The sequence below is a fragment of the Malus sylvestris genome, chromosome 12 (genome assembly GCF_916048215.2).
Source record: "Malus sylvestris chromosome 12, drMalSylv7.2, whole genome shotgun sequence".
NCBI classification, from domain to species: Eukaryota; Viridiplantae; Streptophyta; class Magnoliopsida; order Rosales; family Rosaceae; genus Malus; species Malus sylvestris.
In genome coordinates, this window is record NC_062271.1 from 11,951,327 (window position 1) to 11,970,593 (window position 19,267).

The following is a 19,267-nucleotide window of genomic DNA, read 5'->3' on the forward strand; positions in this document are numbered from 1 at the left end:
TGGAATGTATGATTCAACGAATATACTATGAAGCTGTTCATTTATTTGTATAGTCTTATTGACATACACTTAGACTTTGTTTCATGTTGGAAGCATTCATGTTGAAGCTTTGAACCCGAGTGTTTCATTGCTAGGAACGTAAGAGGATTAAGATCAAGTTGTCTAAATCACCTCTTTATTGACTTCATGCCAAATAGTCTTCGTTACATAGGATGCCGAACGGCTGAAGCTTAACACTTGTACAATGTGAGTTTACTTGTAATAGTACTTCAAGTGATCAGCGTTCCATGGATGGCTAAGGGTCTTGCCATCAGAGCTTCTAAGCCTGTAGGAGCTAGGGCGACTGATGCCAACAACTTCAAACAGTCCATCCCAGTTTGGACTAAGTGTTCCTTCACTTGGGACTCTGTCGCAGAGTAATCTTTTCTTCACTTCCCAGTCCCTCACTTTGAAAGAGCGAGGTTTGACCCTTGAGTCATAGTAGTTGGAGATGCGCTGCTTGTAAGCGACATTCGTCAAGTGAGCCTGGTTTCTGTGTTCCTCGACTATATCTAAGTTGAGTGTAAGTTATTTGTCATTTTCGCTTTGCACGTAGTTCTGGACTCGGAACGTTGCTTGCTCAAGCTCAACTAGGACAACTGCCTTTGTACCAAAGGCAAGTGAGAATGGGGATTCTCCTGTTAATATCCGATACGAAGTGCGGTATGACCAAAGAACTTGGGGTACAAATTCTAGCCAATAACCTTTAGCCTTGTCCAAGCTGGTTTTCAAAGTTCGCTTGATTATTTTGTTGATGGCTTCCACTTATCCATTAGACTGGGGATGAGCTGGGGAGGCAAAACAAAAATTGATGTTGAACTTAGAGCAGAATATCATGAACTTATTGATGTTGAACTGTCGCCCGTTGTCAGTGACTATCGCATTAGGAGTGCTGAATCTGCAAAGGATGTTCTTCCATATGAAGTCTTCTATTTTTGCCTCAGTAATGGTTGCCAAGGGTTCTACTTCGGCTTATTTTGTGAAGTAGTCAACTGCAACGATTGCATAGCGAACCTTGCCCTTCCTTGTAGGCATTCGGCCAATCAAATCAAGTCCCCATTGGGCGAAGGGCCAAGGGCTTATCATAGGAGTGAGCAGCTCGAGAGGGGAGTGAGGAATAGTTGCGTAGCGTTGACACTTATCACATAAGCGGGATATTCTGATAGCATCTTGGTGGAGTGTTGGCCAGTAATATCCTTGGCAAAAAGCCTTGTGTGCTAGGGATCAAGATCTAGCATAATCTCCAGAGACTCCTTTATGTATTTCCCGAAAGACAGTTTCCTCCTCTGCGGGCGTAAGGCATCTTAGGTATGGTAGGTTAAAACCCCGCTTGTAGAGTTGGTCATTAATGATCAAGTAACGGGTAACCTTGTATCGAATCTGCTTAGCTTGGACTTTGTCATTTGGAAGCGTGCCATGAGCAAGGAATCTATAAATTAAGGTAATCCAACTATTTCCTTGTGGTAAGTTGTACACTTCTGCAGCCATGGTGCTTGGTGCTGCCAACAATTCGACCTGAATTTTTCTCCCAATCTTGTCTTCCACCGCTGAGGCCAGGCAAGCCAAAGAATCTGCATGACTGTTTGTCGCTCGAGGAATTTAGGTGATCTGGTAATGGAAGTGTTTAAGCAACAATTATGTTTGTGTCAGATATGCTGCCATGGAGCTATCCTTAGTGTCAAAGTTGTTGGTGACCTGGTTAACCACCAATTGGGAGTCACTGAAGATATCAATTTGTTTAACCCCAAGGTGTTTGGCCAAACGTAAGGCTACTAGGAGGGCTTCATATTCGGCCTCATTGTTCGACGCCTTGAATTTGAAACGAAGAGCATACTCCATCGCCACTTTGTCAGGGGTCGTAAGGACTAGTCATGCACCACAACCCTGTTGGTTAGACGAGCCATCAACATATAGACTCCATGCTGGGGCTGTTGGTTCTATTTTTTAAGCTTCTGAGGTTAATGAAACCACTTCTTTAGGCGTAGAAACAATGTCAACAGGATATGTGAAATCGGCATGAAGTCTGCCACTGCTTGGCTCTTCTCAGCTGGCTTTGGTTGGTAGGAGATGTCAAACTCACCCAATGCTATTGCCCATTTGATCATTCGCCCGGAAGTGTCAGGACTTTGGAGTATTTGTCTAAGATGATGATTGGTAAGCATGATGATGGAGTGTGCTTGGAAGTAAGGGCAAAGTTTTCGAGCAGACATGACCAATGCTAAAGCCAATTTCTCAATGTTGGAGTATCGTGTCTCGCATCTTGTAAGGCCTTGCTAGCGTAGTAGACAGGTCGTTCGACATTACCATCCTTTTCGAATGAGAACGGAACTTACTACTGAAGCCGATACCGATAGATAGATAACGAGAGTGTCACCAACCTCAGGTTTGGAGAGCAAATGGGCTTTACTCATGTAGTCTTTAAGGTTATTGAATGCCTCAGCATATTCATCAGTCCATGTAATGTACTTCTTACTTCCTTTAAGTGCTTTGAAGAAAGGAGCACATCTGTCGATGGCCTTAGAGATGAACCTAGTTAAGGCTGCCACCTTGCCAGTAAGGTTCTGGATGTCTTTTGAAGTTACCGGTTCCTTCATGTTGAGGATTGCTTTGATCTTCTCGGGATTAGCCTCAATGCCTCGTTGGCTTATCATGAAGCCTAAGAATTTGCCAGAGCCTACGCCGAAGGCACATTTGTTGGGGTTCAACCTCATTCGATACCTCTTCAGAATGGTGAAAGTTTCAGATAGGTGGTGATATGTTGGTCAGCATGTTTGCTCTTGACTAGCATATCATCAACGTAAACTTCCATGCTTTTCCCAATCTGTTCGGCGAACATTGAATTTACCAGTATCTGATAAGTCGCTTCTGCATTCTTTAGGCCGAAGGGCATGACTTTATAGCATTATAGTCCCCCTTCAGTAGTAAAGGCTGTGTGTTCTTGGTTTGGAGGGTTCATGACGATTTGGTTGTATCCTGAGCAAGCATCCAAGAAGCTCAGGAGTTCACACCCTACTGTAGAGTCTATAAGTCTGTCTATGAGAGGAAGAGGAAAGCTATCCTTCGGGCATCCTTTGTTTAGGTCGATGTAATTGACACACATTCTCCACAAGACCTTTTGGAGCAGGAGACTTTCCTTGGTCGGATTCTTCTTAACAATGACAAAATTTGCTACCCACGTTGGATAATTGACTTCACGGACGAAGCCTATGCCTTTGAGTTTTTCAACTTCTGCCTTCATTGCCTCGTACCGTTCAGCGTCATAAGATCTTCGCTTCTGTCTCACTGGCTTAGTCTTGGGGTCAATACTTAAGCGATGACAGATTATATCGGGAGAGATGCCTGGCATGTCCTCGTATGACCAGGCGAAGACCTCAATGTTCTCTTGCAAAAAAGAGATCAATGCCAACCGATTGGGTGGTGACAAGGTGGTACCAATCTTCACCATGCGATCCGATAATCTTTTGAGATAGAGACCTTCTCCAATTCTTCAGCGGGTTATGCTTGCTGGGTGAAAGAGTCATCTCGAGGATCGTCAGGTTGACTGTTGCCACCGTGAAGATCCAAGTTGGCTTCGTCTGGGCTGGTCTTTATGACTTGGTCATGTATAGAAAGGGTTTCCTTGGGCACATGCAGGTGTTGTTGCTTGACTGAGGTGTTGTAACATGATCGTGCACTAAGTTGATCTCCTTTGATGTAACCATTGCCATAGGGGGTTGGAAATTTCATCAACAACATATGTGTGGATACCATGGCCTTGAGATTATTGATGCTTGTGTGTCCGAATATGACATTGTATGCCGTTGGGCAATCAACCACTAGGAAGTTAGTGGTAATGATAGCTATGTAAAGGCCTGTACCAATGGTGAAAGGTAAGTGTATGCTCCCCAAAGGTTGCACAATATCACCGAAGAAGCTTATCAGAGGGGAAATCGAGCGGTCGAGCAATTGTTCAGCTACATTAAGTGCCCTGAAAGCTTCAGCAAACATGATATTGACCGAAGCCCCCGTGTTTATCAGGATTCGTCGTATTTCAAAGTTGGCTATGTGAGCTTCCACGATCAGCGAGTCGTTGTGAGGGTAAATGATACCTCTTTGTTCCTCAGGGTAGAAACATATTAGATACCAGTTAGGCTTTTGATACTTACCTCCCCTGATGTCTTCCACGTGAAACACTTAGTGGCCAGACCTTAAAGCTCGTTCACTATTTTTCATGGTCCTGTTGGAAGATTTAGATATGGGCGTGCCACCACTTATGGAATATATCACATTTACCTGGCGTTGGTTACGGTTACCCCTTGGAGGGTGAATGAGGAATTGATCAATTTTTCCTTCTCGTGCCAAAGCTTCAATATGATCACGAAGGGTGATACACTTCTCGCCGTCATCTGGGTGCCTGTGTTCTTCGTGGGCTTGTAATCCGGGTGCCTCGGCTTTGGCTTTGGTATCAAGTGTGCTATGCTGGGGTAAATGGCCACGCATGTGGCGTTAAAAGGTGTGTATGCCTCATACATCGGGGTAGGGGCTGTCCTGACACGTGCTTGACCCATTGTGTTGACTGCCTGGGGTCGGGGATTATTATGGTGATAACCTTGGTTATCGCGATAGTGTCCCTTACTCTTTTTACTAAAATGAGACTGGTGAGGATGGAAATCTTCCCTTTTGGCTTGAGATTGATATGTCTGTTGACTTGGCAAAGTATTAAGTATGGCAGATGGAGGCACCGCTGCCATTTGGAAGGTCGAGGTCTTCTCATTTGGTTGGATTTGGCTTCCACTCCCTACTTGGTGATAAAGGGTGGTTGTGGGGGGTTTCCCTTGATATGTCATTGCCTCGGCGGAGGCATGGTTGTAAGCCTGTGCCATCACCTTAGAGTAAGTCTTCCAAGTGTTGGCATTGATCATGTAATTGAAGAAACAATCACGCAGGCCGGCCATGAAGGATTTGAGGGCGGTCTTGTCATCTGCCTCAACACAACGAGAATACTCATGGCTGAAATGACCAACATACTCTCGTAGTGACTCGTCCGGCTTTTAGCGAATAGTGTACAAGTCATCTGTAGAATGCAAGCGATCGGTCTGGAAGATGTGTTGAGAGACAAACAGTTTCCTCAGTTCCTCAAATGAGTCTACTGTCTCAGGTGGAAGACGGCAATACCAGTTTAGAGCTCTACCAGAGAGGGTGGAGGGGAAGAGAATACATCACTCTTCGTCGTTGTGCATCTGATATGCCATGGTGGACTCAAAGAGGTTAAGGTGTGCAATTGGGTCATCCATTCCAGTATAGAGTTGTAAACCAAGCTTCTGTTTTGTCTTCACTTGAAGAGGGGTGTCAAGGATCTTCCTTATGAGAAGGCCAGGCCTGGGTTGGTTCTAGTTAGGTATCTCGGCCTGACGTTCGGCCTTCAACTTGTTTACTTCCTCAATGAGCTGTAGGACAAGAGGGTCTTAAGTAGAGTCATGTACCAGTGGGATTTTCTTTCGTAAGTCTCCATCACCTCTTGGAAGTAGGAAAGTTTGAGCAAGGGCATGTGGTTTTTTCTTGGACTCGCCGTACTAACTTATAGGGCGAGTCTGTTGGAATACCTCAGAGTCCCTCGCACCTTCATGTTCCTCTGGGACCTGTCGTTCCTTTCCTAGATTGGCAGCTGGCCTGGGAGGGGACCGAGTCTTTTAGAAACCCTTGGGTCATTGATCTTCAAGCATATGTGCAGGGGATTCTCTCGACGTTACTTTAGGAAGTCTCAGCAGTCACGATAAACGTCTTTCGATCCTTCCAACCCTTCTGCAAGGAGGTGTCTTCCTCCACTTCTCCTACTTCGGGTCGAAGCAGCTGGGTTGAGAGAAGTCTCATGTTGATCAATGTTTTGATGATTAGCTCGCTCCTCATCAAGGATACCCATGTCGAAGGATGGTGACCCTCTGTGTTGGGGGGCATCCAGATGATGGCTAATGTCCACAGGGGCAACAAGCACGCATGTTTAAGTACCCATAGTTTCGTGGAGCGTCTCAAAGAGTTTTTCATACTGCTCCTGGAGGACCTCATTCTTCATTGCTATCTTGTTGTTCTGAGCTTCTAACTCATCGACTTTAGCGTGAAGAGCAACCTTTTTTCCTTCATTCTTTCATTGCTTCGAACTAGGTGCAAGAGGGGTGTCATTCTATGTGCTATGGCTTTATTCGCTCCCCATGTTGAAGAGGGATGCCTGGTCAAAAGAGAGTGTACGAGTGGTTGAAACCAGCTCGACAAAGCTGAAGAGATTGGGAATAAGTGTCGTTCTCACAGACGGCGCCAAATGTTGAGGCACAAAATCAGCGAGGACTTTGGTACAACAGAAAATGTTAAGTTTGTGACCTTCGCTAGATTGCTCCGGTCGTTAGTAGGGATAAGTATGTAAATGGATAGAGACGAGGAAGCAAACACAAGATGTACGTGGTTCACCCAGATTGGGTACGTCCACGGAATAGAGGAGTTCTCATTAATTGTGAATGGTTTACACAAGTACATAAGTTCAAGCTCTCCTTTAGTGAGTACAAGTGAATGATTTAGTACAATTGACATTAAGAAATATTGTGAGAGAATGATCTCTATTTATAAAAGAGAGTTTCTAGTTTCATTCTGACATTGACATGTGTCGTGTTGTGATTGGCTTCTGATGTTGACACGTGTCGCGCTATGATTGGCTTCTGATGTCGATACGTTTCGCTCTGTTATTGGCCTCTTGGTTGGAGGGAAACACTTCTGGGTCCTTGACGGTATAACGTTGACCGGTGCTCAGTAGTTTCGGGATTGGTCAAGTATGGTACAAACACTACTAATCAGCTGGTCATGTCCTGGTTACTTAACTTCATGAAGCCAAAACTGTATGAGCTTCATGAATTTGATAGGAGCATATTTATGCGACTTAATTGGCTTGTTCTCGTGCGTTTACGTTGTGTTTCCTTAGTTATTTTAGCGTTTAAAGTCATTTTCGTATGTTTGTAGGTCTTAATAACAACGTTGGCAAGAAAAGTGCATTTTGGTGCATTTTGGATCAAAATTGGGCTGAAATGGATTGCATGCATGAGGATGGACGTTTTGGGCATATGTGTGTGCAAGTGTGTGTGTACAAATGCAAGGGTAAACAATGACAACTCATACACATGCAAACTCACGGCAAGAGAGGGAGAAAACACATGCAAAGACACCCACATGCAAAGTGAAAGAAAGGCACGACAAGGGGAAGGAATTGTGCTTGTTTTGTGGTTGAAATGATGAAGCATGTGTGTGTGTAAATGTAAAGGAGAAACATGGCAGAAAATGTGTGTGTTTTGTGGTTGAAATGATGCAAAGAACATATATGTGTGCAAGTGTAATGGCAAAGCAAAGAAACATGGCAGCAAACCCACATGCAAAGTGGAAGAAAAGCACAAGGCATGGGCAGAAAATTGGTGTGTTTTGTGGATGAAATGATGAAGCATGTGTGTATAAATGTAAAGGGGAAACATGACAACTCATACCCACATAAGCTGCACATGCAAAGGAAATGGAGTGGTCCTCTCTCAAGCCTATAAATACCACCTCCCATATTCATCAAAGAGGACAGATTTTGATCCATCTTTGCCGTGAGTTCTCCACCACCATTCTCTCCAAATTCAACCAAAAATCACCCCTAGCCACACCACCCATAAACCCTAAACATTTCCATACCATTCCCCATCCATTCTACACCATAAAAACCACCCAAAACCTGTCCAAAACCTCTAGTGCCGCAGCTTGCAAGGAAGGAGAAAGAAGAAGAAACCTGGTGCCGTGCCTAAGCCCAAGCCTTGGGAGTGTTGGAGCGTTTCTAGGTGTTTTCTATCTTTGTTTTTAATGTCTAAATTTATGCATCTTTGCTTTGTGAGTATGAGGAACTAAACCCCTCTTAGTTAGGGGGTGATTCGAAACTATGTTCATGCTTGCAATATGATTTGATTACATCCAATTGTGGTTCATAAGTTGTGAATTCAATTTACTTATCCGTTCGTATAAAAACTGATTTGTGTATGTTGGTTGAGAGTGCACGCTTAATTTTCATGCATGAATTTGACGCTAGAATATAAGGGAGTTTCACCTAATCGTTATGAACTTATATTCACAAGTAGTGAAGGTTGCTAGTCACAATCACGTTAAGTAAATTCTTGGCAAAAGTTTCATGCAAATCATAGTAACGAGTGCCTCGTCAATGCTTATATTTTTTATAGAACTTAATGATTCTTGCTTGTATCTCTATTATGCAATTCATGTAGGGAACTTGTAGGGAATGTTTTGGGTTGTCGTATGCAATCATCCAACCCAATAACTTGTGGAAAAACTGAGGGTTAATTAGTGCAATTCACGGTTAATTTGGGGCGTTGAGTATTCATAGTTTATCGAAAAGCAACTGGAAATCGTTTTGTATGCAAGTGTGACATGTGTGAAGAAGAACCTCCTAGCTAGCCTTCCATCCATAAGTTTCATTCAAATTCATTTACAATCTGTTTTGTTTTACAAAGTTTGTTTTGTTTTCAAATTCGTCAAGAACCAATCTCCCATTTATTTCAAAATGTTAGATTAGTCAGTAATCATTTTAGTTTGTGTTTTTAAGTGTCTTGAGTCAAGTCATAACCCAATTTCGTCCAATTTAGTGTTAGGTGTTCAAAACTGCCCATAAAGTGTTTTTAAGGCAGTTTTGAGTGTTTATTTGCTGTTTTGAATCTTTTTGTTTATCTTAGTATTTTGAAGTATAGTTTTGCATTCTTTGAGTCTAGTTTAGTGTTTTAAACTTTGTTTTTACGTTTTCAAGTCAGTTTTCAAGTGATTTAGCAATCCCTCCTAATCCCCGGCCTAGAACGATCCCTACTTACATTCTTTACTACAATTGACAAAAAGAGGGTTTAATTTGTGTGCTTTTATATTTCGCATCAAATTTTTGGCGCCGTTGCCGGGGATCAAACCCGGGTCACCCGCGTGACAGGCGGGAATACTTACCACTATAGGGTTTAGGATTTCAAGGCCAAAACCGACCAAGGAACGATCCATATTCAAACACATATAATCCAGGTTGGAGAGACCATCCAAACTTCAAGTGGAGGGAGGCCCAACAACCCCAACAACAAGGAGGATTTAGGCAACAACCCCCGGGGTTCTTCACCAAGCAATACGCACCCCCACATGTTCCACAACAATCTGCCCCAAATGCTTCAGGTACATCTCTAGACAATGATACACTCCTTAAGTTACTAACTAACTTGTCTCAGGGGCAAGAAAATCAAACCAAAGCTATGCAAAGCAAAGACAAAAGGGTGGATCAATTGGAGAAACAAATTAGGCAGATTGCAGACTTTGTGAGCAAATTTCGAGACCCAGGCAATTCCTTGTGTCATTGGTAACACTCGTTTTGAATCTGCCATGTTAGATTTAGGTGCTTCAATAAATGTTATGCCATATTCAATTTATGCATCTATGAACTTAGGCAAGTTGAAAAATGATGGTGTAATCATACAATTAGCCGATAGATCTAACGCCTATCCAAAGGGAGTTTTGGAAGATGTTCTTGTGCAGGTTGATCACTTAATCATTCCGGCGGATTTCTACGTGCTTGATATGGAGGATTCAACCCACTCTCCACCATCACCACTCTTACTTGGACGACCATTCATGAAAACGGCTCAAACCAAGATTGATGTGGCCAAAGGATTAGTAACTATGGCATTTGGTGGTGACATGATTAGTTTTAAAATTTCTGAATCCATTGAGACTACTAATGTTGTTCATTCTTGTTGTGCCATTGATAAAATAAAAAAGATAGGTCTGGACCGTTCAGCACCAAGCACAAAGGATGCATCAGGAACCATGCAAGACGGGGGAATTGGAGTGGAGCACAAGGACTATACGGCCACTGCCCTCAAAGTGCTCAAATTGGCCGAAAGCACCATGGGAAAGAATGTTCACACTACTGCCACTCCATCACAGCACATTGGTAAGCCACCTAGTCAAATTTCGATTCCAATTTCAACTAATAGGTTGTTACCTTCTTTGGTGCGGGTACCTAATCAAATGCAAGGTAGTGGGGAAGTGTACATTGATTTTTGGAAGCAAAACGCCCCAATCAGGAGGGATTACTACTCCTTTCCTTTCATAGCGCCAAAGTATGAATGTTTCAAGGAGCATGCCGTGGGCCCCAATGAGGAGTAATTGCGTTATTCGTCCGGCTGCACGACGTTAAAGCAAGCGCTTCATGGGAGGCAACCCATGTATTCAAATAAGGAAGATCTATGAATCGCTTCACAATCGGTTTTGCGTTTCTAAAAACCTTCCTTTTTCTGCATTTCTATTTTGCCATGATTGTCATTTTTTATTTTTGTTGTTTATTTAATTATTTTTGGGTGTGGGTTTATTTTTGAAACATTGATAGATATGCAAGATATTCTTACATTCATTTTCATGAAAAAAAAAGAAAAAGAAAAAAAAAAAAAGGAACATTAAGTAAGAAATTACAAGAGGGAGCCTTCACAAAGGCTACTTAGGAGAAGTCTCAGTAGTCGGCGGAGCCTCAGCGGTCGGCGGAGCCCCAGAAGGAGGAGGCAGCGGAGGTTGATCATTTGGAGCTTCAGTACGCGGTACAGCCCTAGAAGACGAAGGCAAATACTGTTGGAACAAGCCCACAACCTCTGATGATCAAGTAAGATCTAACCATCAAATTCCTGCATCTGGTCAATTTTCCTCTTCATGTTTGTGGCATAGTTGTGTGCGAGCTTGTGCAAATGTTTATTTTCATGCTTAAGCCCTCTAATCTCTTGTTTGAGACTCATCACTTCAGCCGCCAATGATTCAACTTGACGGGTTCGGGCAAATAGGCGTTGGGCCATATTGGACACGGAACCTGCGCACTGTACACTGAGAGCCAGAGATTCCTTAACAGCCAACTCATCAGACCGTTTGGCAAGTAGTCTGTTATCTTTAGGAGTGACAATGTTCCTGGCCACCACCGTAGCTGTCATATCATTCTTCATCACCGAATCCCCAATGGTAAGGGGACCAGTAGGGGATATGAAGGATGGGCGCCATATGTTGTCTGGAGAAGGCGGGGCTACCTCTTCACCAAGGTTCAAGTCAAAACGACGGTCCGAAGGGCCAGACATTTTTCAGAGGTGTTAAAGAAAGAGGAGATCGGACAAGTCAAGATCGTAGAAGTGCAAAACGGGAGTTCTTACAGGCAGAAATTCAAGTGTGCTTTGAACGTCCTGCATACCTCTATAAAAATCAGCACGCGATGGGATTTCAGAGATCGAAGAGGCGAGCTCAGAAATCGAAGAAGCCAATTCAAAGATCGAAGAGGCGCCAGCTTTCTCAAAAGTTGGGCTTGCTCACAAACCACCGATTCCAGATATCGAAGAGTGTCAGCTTTCTTAGCCTCGTCAGCACCCGTCACACACAAACTCAGCTTTGCGAAAATCACGGGCAGTTTTTCGAAGCGCCGATTCCAACCATCTGTCTCTCTCAGCCTTGTCAGCACTTGTCACATGCAGAGAAAGCTTTGCGGAAATCACGGGCAGTTTGTCGAAGCGCCGATTCCAACCATCTGTCTTTCTCAGCCTCGTCAACTTTGAGGAAATCACAGGCAATATGTCGACGATTTCTGTTGAAGTAGAAAACACGTGAAGTTTACTGTTCAATCATCCAACGGTTGCCGACAGGAGTGAAAGAACAGTACCGGTTATTATTTCCTATAAATGTCAACCTTCACCCTCCATGGCAAGGCAGACATACATAACCTTCCGTCATCTCTGAGAATGCCTTTCCAACAAACCCTCTCGAGTCACTCAGTGTTCCTTATTCCTTGGGGTACCTCTGCAAACAACCCATCCAAAGTAAAAGTATTTCATATCATGAAGGTTGAAAGCAAGAGTATCTCATATCATGCTTTCTCCCTGTCCTTCTCCTTGTCGTTATTTTAGGACAAGGAGAAAGTGAGTAATCAGCCAGCACTTGGTATCAATCTTTCGATCTAGAACCGACTGCCTGGAACCCCTTCCTGATTGCTTACCTAGCCTTGCTCTCGAGTACTCATCTTCATCATCTTATGCTTTCGCTTCGTCTACCGCATCATAAGGGAAGTGAAAATGATACCTCGAAGCATGTGGAGACAATTTGCCAATTCATCCTCAGCTAGGGACAAGGAGAAAGAAAGCAAGAGGTAGGCACTTGGAAAGATTGAAGAAAGAAACAGACCAACACATTTACCTCGTGCCTGCCCGCCGTGCAGAAGAAACAAGCAGAGAAGAATGCAAACTGCACAATCAAATCATCCCAGCAGAAGGAGTCTGATTTGAAACCAAGGAACTCTGATATTCCTCGCTCAGAATTCCAAACCAGTTTGAGATGAAAACTGTGGAAAGTCAACAAGATCATCTATCTCCAAAACCAGATTTGCGTTCTTAAACTCTACTCTATCTATTTTTTTTGTTTACTTTGCTATACTTGTCATGTTTATTCATTATTTGTTTATTTGCTTGTTTTTGTGTGAGTTTATGCTTGAAACATTGAGGACAATGTTTGTTTTAAGTGTGGGGGGGGGTAACCATTGTTTTGCATGAAATTTGTAGGAGTTTATCACCCATTACTTCTAATGTTGTTCCTTGCTCTTTTAAGTGTTTTTAAGGTATTTTGGAGTATTTTAGTGTGTTTTAACATAAAAATCCGAAAATCTCATAAAAATTTGAAAAATTGTTTTGAAAAACCCAAAAAGAGTTGTTTTTGTATGTTTATTTGTGTCTTAGGGTACCTTCCAACACAATGATGAGGATTTGGTTTTTAATTACATGACTGTTAAAGAGAGTTATAAACATGGATGAACATTTGATTTACTCTTTGGTGTATGCTTGGTTGTGGTTATAATTTATGAATTCACATGCAATCATAAAGGAAAAATTAGTTTTTGTAACATGCTTGAAGGAAAGAACTCAAACAAATGCTACAACCTTGTGAGACTTGAGCCTAAACATTATTTGGAGAGTTGATAATCTGTGCATTATTGTTTTCTAAAGTCGTTGCATGATCTCATTTTTCTTTGCTTGGTTACTACTTAGAAGGCGTTTCATCATTTAGTTCCAAATGCTAGAACTCATGCCCATTTCATTCAAAGTATGATATTGATTTGCATAACACATATTCAAGATGAAGTTGTGTAGTTACCACCACCAAAACCAAATTGCCGTGTATCCTGCTTCATTATATGTTTAAGTTAACCCCATTGAGCCTTGTTAGCCTACGTTCTTTGTTAAACCACGTTATCCTCACCTAGCCTAGATTAGGACCATCCATACCCTTGTTCTTAAAGCATAGTAAAGCATGATTCAAATTGAATTCCTTTTGATTATTTATGGCAGAAAATAAGTGTGGGGTAAGTGTTTCTCATGTAAGTAGTGTGCCATAGGCACGGGTGGAAAGAAAAGAAAAGAAAAATTCATCCAAAAAAAAAAAAAGTTGAATTTGACCCTAAGAGTTGTTTAAATCTTTCCCTTATGTCTAAAAGTTGATTTCTGCATTCTAAAGTGAATTATAAGTTTCGATTTCATTACTTTGCTTGCTATTGCCTTAGGAACGTTTGTTATCCCTATCTTTCCTTTGTTAACCATTACCCCAAGCCCCGTTACAACCCTTGACTTCTATCTTGAGTGTTATGTGTTTCAATTTGTGGAGTTTGAATTTGGTATGAGCATATGGTGTCACTGGTTCTCGCATCTAAGTAGTAGCATTCCATTCATGAGATCATATCTAAACATGCTTATTAACTCCAGAAATTGCGTTCTATGTGATACATATATTGTTGGAAGTATGCCCACAAAGCCACTCATTTGATGTAATAGCTTTTTGGAATACTTAATGTATTAAACTTTTATATGTTTAATGAAAGGCAAATCTTATTGTTAATCACTATTTATTGTATCATGTGTTTAAGCAATAAGAGAATCCAAGGAATGTATTTGTTCTAAGAGATAAGTGATCTAAGTGAGTTAGATTATCGAGACCTTTCTCTTATGTTCATTCCTAAAACGTTCCTAGCCATAGGATTGCCAATTGGGCATTGACAATCCGCTAAGGTTAGTATGTGTTGTGTTGACTCAAGCGTGAGTATGACTAGTCTCAAGTCATTTGGTGTTGGACACTAAGACAAACACATAGGTGCTCGAAAGAGTAATCGAGTACACTGAACTACGATCAAAAGAGAGTTCGAACATACATGTCATGTATGAACTCTAAAGTTACAATATGCAAAGTAGTCCTTTGACCTGAGGCATCATAGATGTCTAATGGTTAGGTCCTTGATCTTTGATCATGTCAAACGACATTCCATAGGAGTGTCCACGGCATTGTTGGGGTCAAGCTATCTAGTCATGTAGGCATATGAATGCACAACAAGGGATCTCTAACCTTCCATGGTGGAGGGAGAATACTCTAAGATATGATTCTAAAGTCTTTGGCCAAAGCAAATGAATATGACTTAGGAAGTTTGTTCCAAATCATATTCAAGGGAATCATATAGGAAAGTATCACATTGGATAGTAGACATGAAACAAACTATCACTTAAACAATGTGATTAAGAGTATTGTATTAGAGAAGGACCGTATTGCATTGTAGTTGTAACTGGATAGGTTCTCCAACCAATTCTACTTAGCTTGGGTAACCATGACATACTGCTAGGTGTCACTCATGGTTTGTGGAAGCCCAAATGATTAGGTAACACTAATCATTAAAGGGAGAATTGAAATGAAGTTTCAATTCACAAATCGATAGTTAAGAGTAACATCGCCCACTGCCTCGCTAATTGGAACCTAATGGATCGTACACCGAGTAAGGATGTATGTGAAGAAATTATATGAAATGGATAAGCAATTAAATGGTTTAATTGAAGAATGGTCAAGATTAGTTAATTAGTTAATTAATTTTACGAAAGGTTCGTATTGGGCATATTTGTTGGTTTTGGGTTTCGGGGCCCAAAAGCGTTTTGGTCCAAAAGGCCCATTATGTTCAAGTTGTATGACAACTAAAACAAAATGGGCAAATAGCCCAATAACACCAAGGAGGGCCGGCCATTAAGGTGAATGGGCAAAGTTTGCTTAATTGCAAGTTTGCCACTCACCAAAGAAAAGGTTATAAAAGCAACTTTATAGCTATTTTCAAATTAGGGTTTTTTCTTGTTGAAATTGGGTGAAACATTTTCTCCATTTTCTTCTAAGGAGGCCGGCCACTAAAGGAGGGGACATCTAGCAATCTCTTCTTCCTTTAGTCATCCATTTCATCTTCACAAGATACAACCTTGGTGAAGAGACTTAGAGACATCAAGCTTTTGATGTTTTTGGAGAACAAATAATTTTTCCTCAAATCATCAAAGGAGCACTAAGGGGAAGAAAACACAAGGAGGATTCAAGGAGCTTGGAGGTGACTTGAAGGCCCTCCACTTGGGTGAATCCCTTGTGTAAACAAGGATGAGCTTCAAGGGTAAAGAATCACTAAATCTTTACTTCTCTTTAATGTTGTTAATGAGTTAACTTTGGTTCACCATATACTAGGCTTTGAAAGTCATGGGTTTTATGAATTGTTTTTGGATGCATGCCTACTTTAAAGTGTTAATAGCTTGCATGTGTATTCAAATGTTCATACTTGTTCTTAGCTAGGACAAAATTTTTCCTTCATATATGTGAGTGTTTGTTTTCATATCTACATCAATCTTCTCACATATAACTAGTATAGGGTGTGTAGTTAGAAAATCTGAGTGAAAATTGAGTGAATATCTTGTAAGGACTTGAGTAAATTCTCTAAGGCATGTTACTACATTCAAAATCATATTTTAATTGGTTAAATGTGAACTAGTACGTGGTGACTATGATTAAGTATGTGCTTAAGTGTGAAGATGACTCAAATCTGTGGGGATAATGATTTTTAACATGTCATGAGCATTGGAAATCCCTGAGGCAAATGTTGGAAGGTTTAGATTGTGTTTTATTTGTTTTGTTTCGTTTTATTTCTTTGTTTTGCTCGAGGACTAGCAAAAGCTAAGTGTGGGGGAATTTGATAGGAGCATATTTATGCGACTTAATTGGCTTGTTCTCGTGCGTTTACGTTGTGTTTCCTTAGTTATTTTAGCGTTTAAAGTCATTTTCGTATGTTTGTAGGTCTTAATAACAACGTTGGCAAGAAAAGTGTATTTTGGTGCATTTTGGATCAAAATTGGGCTGAAATGGATTGCATGCATGAGGATGGACGTTTTGGGCATATGTGTGTGCAAGTGTGTGTGTACAAATGCAAGGGTAAACAATGACAACTCATACACATGCAAACTCACGGCAAGAGAGGGAGAAAACACATGCAAAGACACCCACATGCAAAGTGAAAGAAAGGCACGGCAAGGGGAAGGAATTGTGCTTGTTTTGTGGTTGAAATGATGAAGCATGTGTGTGTGTAAATGTAAAGGAGAAACATGGCAGAAAATGTGTGTGTTTTGTGGTTGAAATGATTCAAAGAACATATATGTGTGCAAGTGTAATGGCAAAGCAAAGAAACATGGCAGCAAACCCACATGCAAAGTGGAAGAAAAGCACAAGGCATGGGCAGAAAATTGGTGTGTTTTGTGGATGAAATGATGAAGCATGTGTGTATAAATGTAAAGGGGAAACATGACAACTCATACCCACACAAGCTGCACATGCAAAGGAAATGGAGTGGTCCTCTCTCAAGCCTATAAATACCACCTCCCATATTCATCAAAGAGGACAGTTTTTTATCCATCTTTGCCGTGAGTTCTCCACCACCATTCTCTCCAAATTCAGCCAAAAATCACCCCTAGCCACACCACCCATCAACCTTAAACATTTCCATACCATTCCCCATCCATTCTACACCATAAAAACCACCCAAAACCTGTCCAAAACCTCTAGTGCCGCAGCTTGCAAGGAAGGAGAAAGAAGAAGAAACCTGGTGCCGTGCCTAAGCCCAAGCCTTGGGAGTGTTGGAGCATTTCTAGGTGTTTTCTATCTTTGCTTTTAATGTCTAAATTTATGCATCTTTGCTTTGTGAGTATGAGGAACTAAACCCCTCTTAGTTAGGGGGTGATTCGAAACTATGTTCATGCTTGCAATATGATTTGATTACATCCAGTTGTGATTCATAAGTTGTGAATTCAATTTACTTATCCGTTCGTATAAAAACTGATTTGTGTATGTTGGTTGAGAGTGCACGCTTAATTTTCATGCATGAATTTGACGCTAGAATATAAGGGAGTTTCACCTAATCGTTATGAACTTATATTCACAAGTAGTGAAGGTTGCTAGTCACAATCACGTTAAGTAAATTCTTGGCATAAGTTTCATGCAAATCATAGTAACGAGTGCCTCGTCAATGCTTATGTTTTTCATAGAACTTAATGATTCTTGCTTGTATCTCTATTATGCAATTCATGTAGGGAACTTGTAGGGAATGTTTTGGGTTGTCGTATGCAATCATCCAACCCAATAACTTGTGGAAAAACTGAGGGTTAATTAGTGCAATTCACGGTTAATTTGGGGCGTTGAGTATTCATAGTTTATCGAAAAGCAACTGGAAATCGTTTTGTATGCAAGTGTGACATGTGTGGAGAAGAGCCTCCTAGCTAGCCTTCCATCCATAAGTTTCATTCAAATTCATTTACAATCTGTTTTGTTTTACAAAGTTTGTTTTGTTTTCAAATTCGTCAAGAACCAATCTCCCATTTATTTCAAAATGTTAGATTAGTCAGTAATCATTTTAGTTTGTGTTTTTAAGTGTCTTGAGTCAAGTCATAACCCAATTTCGTCCAATTTAGTGTTAGGTGTTCAAAACTGCCCATAAAGTGTTTTTAAGGCAGTTTTGAGTGTTTATTTGCTGTTTTGAATCTTTTTGTTTATCTTAGTATTTTAAAGTATAGTTTTGCATTCTTTGAGTCTAGTTTAGTGTTTTAAAATTTGTTTTTACGTTTTCAAGTCAGTTTCCAAGTGATTTAGCAATCCCTCCTAATCCCCGGCCTAGAACGATCCCTACTTACATTCTTTACTACAATTGACAAAAAGAGGGTTTAATTTGTATGCTTATATATTTCGCATCAGGTACACCACAACAAAATGGTGTGGCAGAGAGAAAGAATCGAGACTTATTGGAGAAGACTCGATCACTTATGATCCAAATGAATGTTCCTAAGAAATTTTGGTCTCAAGCCCTACTCACTGCCACATACATTGTATTCATATAGGGTCAAGGAGTGTACTGTAAAAAATCATCAAAATTGAAGTTAAAATAACCGTTAAATCGTGATTTTTCATTGATAACCATCGAAAAGTTTGGTTATGTTACTTGATCTCTGAATGTTTGTTTTTTGCGATTTTTTGCTGATGCGATCTCGAAACATATACAAATAAGTTTGACGGTTGGATAGTTGAAATTAGTGTCGTAGAATTCATATCCCATCAAGTTCAATGGTGTGTGTATATATATATATATTTATTAAATAGATTTAAATTTATTTATTTTGTACGTATAACACTTAAGAAATTGAATGGTATGTATATTTAAGCCGATCCAATGGTCACCAATTTTTAATATTTAATTATATATATATATATATATATATACAGATATATAATTATTATAGTATTGTTTTAGGGTTATAAAATTTTTAAATTAATATTTTGCTTATCTTGTATCGTGTTACCTACGTGTATACCCGAACCAATCCGTTATCTTAATAGGGGCTTATCGGGTTACCCGATAACGACCCGATTCATTATCATGTCGACCCGAATACCAGTTAATTTCGTGTCATTTCGTGTCGGATTATCAGGTCGTGTCAGGAATTTCCAAGCCTACCCACACCCCACACTCTCAACATACACCTTACATTTTATACATACACCCCACATTTTTTACATACACTTCACATTTTATACATACACCTCAGTCTTCACTTTTACCCACTTACCCGAATTCCTTACCCATTTACTGTTTCGAAACGAAAATAAAAAGACTCCCACTTTTGTTATCAGAGTCGTCTTTGAGATTTTGGGGGCCATGTGCGAAATTTATAAAAGGGCTCATTTTTATGATGGTTTTTATTTTTAAAAAAGTAGGGCAATATATTGGTACTAGAAAATAATAACTTAAATCAAAATAACATTTAGGGCTCACTGATTGTAAGTTTACAAATGTCATTAAATAAGT